A 4,589-nucleotide genomic window follows, 5' to 3' on the forward strand; every position below is an offset into this window, starting at 1 on the left:
GCGTTCTCAGGGTGGTATGGCCGTAAGCGAGAGCAGGTGCAAGAAAATGGCCTTTTGAAGTTAATACACTCAAACTTATTTTCTTGAAACACTTATTCTGGTGGAGGTTGTCCATTTTGCTTTGTCACAGTCCAAACCTCAATGTTGGAGCAGCCTCCAATCCATTCCCCCCAAAAAGAAAAGGCTATATAGCCTATGCGCCATATCATCAAATCTGCCTAGAACGGCTCTTGGATGAGAGGTGAAACGCCTTCAAAAAAATCAAACAAGATTCAACTCCGATAAATGAAATCAACTTAAAAGCAATGTGCCATGGCCGGGAATCGTGCCATGGCCGGGAATCGATCCCTCGCCGTGCGGGCCAGTTGACAATTGCTGTAACAGACAACCTGATTGAAACCTCCCGAAGACCCCAGAGGGAGAGTTCGAATCCAGCTTTGGCATTATCAAAGAGAAGATGTTTGATTGAAAAATTCACGATCATAAAAATGTTTAAAGTGCATAGCAGTGTCTGTGAGGTTTATGAGCCACAAATGCTGCTCTTTTTAGGAGCACAGCCATCTATTAAACTGTAGTTTGTGTCATAGCATAGTTTTATTGACAAATTCTAAATTGCAAGTAGCAGATATGAACAGGGAAATGCTACGTTATCTGCTTATTCTGTTACAAATAATCTGATGAGATAGGTGTGGAGTTAATTCAGTTGGGGATAGACAGATGGAATATTAGTGTTGTTAGTATGATACTTGAGTTCTTTAGATATTGTTTTCAATTCAGGAATCTGCCCTTGAGTTGGCTTTTTTTTGAAGACAGAAATGTTGACAATAGTGTGGACCAGAGTGGAAATTCAATTTTATTTAAACACAAACACAACACCACGCACGCACGCGCGCACGCACCACACACACACACACCCACACACACAGATACACACACATACACACACACAACACACAAACACACTCATAAAATATTAAATCTCAAACGATGTACAATAGTGCAACATTAAATCTCAATGTTAGAAGTACTTTAGAAGTGAATACATCTGGCTGGATAATTATCAGGACACTGGCGGCCTCTGCTGACCCAGTGGAAGAGTGCAAAAAGCTTACAGCACCTGGTATTCCCAGGCGGTCTCCCATCCAAGTACTAACCAGGCCCGACCCTGCTTAGCTTCCGAGATCGGACGAGATCGGGCGTTCTCAGGGTGGTATGGCCGTAAGCGAGAGCAGGTGCAAGAAAATGGCCTTTTGAAGTTAAACACTCAAACTTATTTTCTTGAAACACTTATTCTGGTGGAGGTTGTCCATTTTGCTTTGTCACAGTCCAAACCTCAATGTTGGAGCAGCCTCCAATCCATTCCCCCAAAAAGAAAAGGCTATATAGCCTATGAGCGCCATATCATCAAATCTGCCTACAACGGCTCTTGGATGAGAGGTGAAACGCCTTCAAAAAAATCAAACAAGATTCAACTCCGATAAAGAAATCAACTTAAAAGCAATGTGCCATGGCCGGGAATCGGTGCCATGGCCGGGAATCGATCCCTCGCCGGTGCGGGCCAGTTGACAATTGCTGTAACAGACAACCTGACTGAAACCTCCCGAAGACCCCAGAGGGAGAGTTCGAATCCAGCTTTGGGCATTATCAAAGAGAAGATGTTTGATTGAAAAATTCACGATCATAAAAATGTTTAAAGTGCATAGCAGTGTATGTGAGGTTTATGAGCCAGAAATGCTGCTCTTTTTAGGAGCACAGCCATCTATTAAACTGTAGTTTGTGTCATAGTATAGTTTTATTGACAAATTCTAAATGGCAAGTAGCAGATATGAACAGGGAAATGCTACGTTATCTGCTTATTCTGTTACAAATAATCTGATGAGATAGGTGTGGAGTTAATTCAGTTGGGGATAGACAGATGGAATATTAGTGTTGTTAGTATGATACTTGAGTTCTTTAGATATTGTTTTCAATTCAGGAATCTGCCGCCTTGAGTTGGCTTTTTTTTGAAGACAGAAATGTTGACAATAGTGTGGCACCAGAGTGGGAAATTCAATTTTATTTAAACACAACACACACACACACACGCACGCACGCACGCACGCACACACACACACACACACACACACACACACACACCACACACACACACACACACACACACTCATAAAATATTAAATCTCAAACGATGTACAATAGTGCAACATTAAATCTCAATGTTAGAAGTACTTAAGAAGTGAATTACATCTGGCTGGATATTATCAGGAACACTGGCGGCCTCTGCTGACCCAGTGGAAGAGTGCAAAAAGCTTACAGCACCTGGTATTCCCAGGCGGAATCCCATCCAAGTACTAACCAGGCCGACCCTGCTTAGCTTCCGAGATCGGACGAGATCGGGCGTTCTCAGGGTGGTATGGCCGTAAGCGAGAGCAGGTGCAAGAAAATGGCCTTTTGAAGTTAATACACTCAAACTTATTTTCTTGAAACACTTATTCTGGTGGAGGTTGTCCATTTTGCTTTGTCACAGTCCAAACCTCAATGTTGGAGCAGCCTCCAATCCATTCCCCAACAACCAGAAAAAGGCTATATAGCCTATGAGCGTCATATCATCAAATCTGCCTACAACGGCTCTGGATGAGAGGTGAGTGAAACGCCTTCAAAAAAATCAAACGAGATTCAACTCCGATAAATGAAATCAACTTAAAAGCAATGTGCCATGGCCGGGAATCGGTGCCATGGCCGGGAATCGATCCCTCGCCGGTGCGGGCCAGTTGACAATTGCTGTAACAGACAAACTGATTGAAACCTCCCGAAGACCCCAGAGGGAGAGTTCGAATCCAGCTTTGGGCATTATCAAAGAGAAGATGTTTGATTGAAAAATTCACGATCATAAAAATGTTTAAAGTGCATAGCAGTGTCTGTGAGGTTTATGAGCCACAAATGCTGCTCTTTTTAGGAGCACAGCATCTATTAAACTGTAGTTTGTGTCATAGCATAGTTTTATTGACAAATTCTAAATTGCAAGTAGCAGATATGAACAGGGAAATGCTACGTTATCTGCTTATTCTGTTACAAATAATCTGATGAGATAGGTGTGGAGTTAATTCAGTTGGGGATAGACAGATGGAATATTAGTGTTGTTAGTATGATACTTGAGTTCTTTAGATATTGTTTTCAATTCAGGAATCTGCCGCCTTGAGTTGGCTTTTTTTTGAAGACAGAAATGTTGACAATAGTGTGGACCAGAGTGGGAAATTCAATTTTATTTAAACACAACACAACACACACACACGCACGCACGCACGCACACACACACACACACACACACACCACACACACACACACACACACACACACACACACACACACTCATAAAATATTAAATCTCAAACGATGTACAATAGTGCAACATTAAATCTCAATGTTAGAAGTACTTAAGAAGTGAATTACATCTGGCTGGATAATTATCAGGAACACTGGCGGCCTCTGCTGACCCAGTGGAAGAGTGCAAAAAGCTTACAGCACCTGGTATTCCCAGGCGGTCTCCCATCCAAGTACTAACCAGGCCCGACCCTGCTTAGCTTCCGAGATCGGACGAGATCGGGCGTTCTCAGGGTGGTATGGCCGTAAGCGAGAGCAGGTGCAAGAAAATGGCCTTTTGAAGTTAATACACTCAAACTTATTTTCTTGAAACACTTATTCTGGTGGAGGTTGTCCATTTTGCTTTGTCACAGTCCAAACCTCAATGTTGGAGCAGCCTCCAATCCATTCCCCCAAAAAGAAAAGGCTATACAGCCTATGAGCGTCATATCATCAAATCTGCCTAGATCGGCTCTTGGATGAGAGGTGAAACGCCTTCAAAAAAATCAAACAAGATTCAACTCCGATAAATGAAATCAACTTAAAAGCAATGTGCCATGGCGGGAATCGGTGCCATGGCCGGGAATCGATCCCTCCGGTGCGGGCCAGTTGACAATTGCTGTAACAGACAACCTGATTGAAACCTCCCGAAGACCCCAGAGGGAGAGTTCGAATCCAGCTTTGGGCATTATCAAATAGAAGATATTTGATTGAAAAATTCACGATCATAAAAATGTTTAAAGTGCATAGCAGTGTCTGTGAGGTTTATGAGCCACAAATGCTGCTCTTTTTAGGAGCACAGCCATCTATTAAACTGTAGTTTGTGTCATAGCATAGTTTTATTGACAAATTCTAAATTGCAAGTAGCAGATATGAACAGGGAAATGCTACGTTATCTGCTTATTCTGTTACAAATAATCTGATGAGATAGGTGTGGAGTTAATTCAGTTGGGGATAGACAGATGGATATTAGTGTTGTTAGTATGATACTTGAGTTCTTTAGATATTGTTTTCAATTCAGGAATCTGCCGCCTTGAGTTGGCTTTTTTTTGAAGACAGAAATGTTGACAATAGTGTGGACCAAGAGTGGGAAATTCAATTTTATTTAAACACAAACACACACACACGCACGCACGCACGCACGCACGCACACGCACGCACACAACGCACACACACACACACACACACACACACACACACACACACACACACTCATAAAATATTAAATCTCA

General features: G+C 42.3%; 4 non-coding genes across 4 annotated transcripts in view; all 4 read right to left on the bottom strand.

The window, feature by feature from the left end:
- The window catches only part of LOC130519875 (5S ribosomal RNA), a 119-nt gene extending 91 nt beyond the window's left edge, over positions 1-28 (bottom strand). Inside the window, exon 1 of the ribosomal RNA XR_008948511.1 lies at positions 1-28. This exon is cut by the window's left edge and continues 91 nt beyond it. This is a non-coding gene — a ribosomal RNA (5S ribosomal RNA).
- Positions 29-1,105: 1,077 nt separating this feature from the next.
- LOC130519876 (5S ribosomal RNA) lies at positions 1,106-1,224 on the bottom strand. Its single transcript, XR_008948512.1, has one exon. It is a non-coding gene; the product is annotated as a 5S ribosomal RNA (ribosomal RNA).
- Positions 1,225-2,304: 1,080 nt separating this feature from the next.
- LOC130519872 (5S ribosomal RNA) lies at positions 2,305-2,422 on the bottom strand. Its single transcript, XR_008948509.1, has one exon. It is a non-coding gene; the product is annotated as a 5S ribosomal RNA (ribosomal RNA).
- A 1,088-nt stretch (positions 2,423-3,510) lies between these two features.
- On the bottom strand, positions 3,511-3,629 carry LOC130519877 (5S ribosomal RNA). Its single transcript, XR_008948513.1, has one exon. It is a non-coding gene; the product is annotated as a 5S ribosomal RNA (ribosomal RNA).
- Between the last annotated feature and the right edge of the window lie 960 nt (positions 3,630-4,589).

This window comes from Takifugu flavidus, unplaced genomic scaffold, assembly GCF_003711565.1.
Source record: "Takifugu flavidus isolate HTHZ2018 unplaced genomic scaffold, ASM371156v2 ctg236, whole genome shotgun sequence".
Classification (NCBI taxonomy): domain Eukaryota; kingdom Metazoa; phylum Chordata; class Actinopteri; order Tetraodontiformes; family Tetraodontidae; genus Takifugu; species Takifugu flavidus.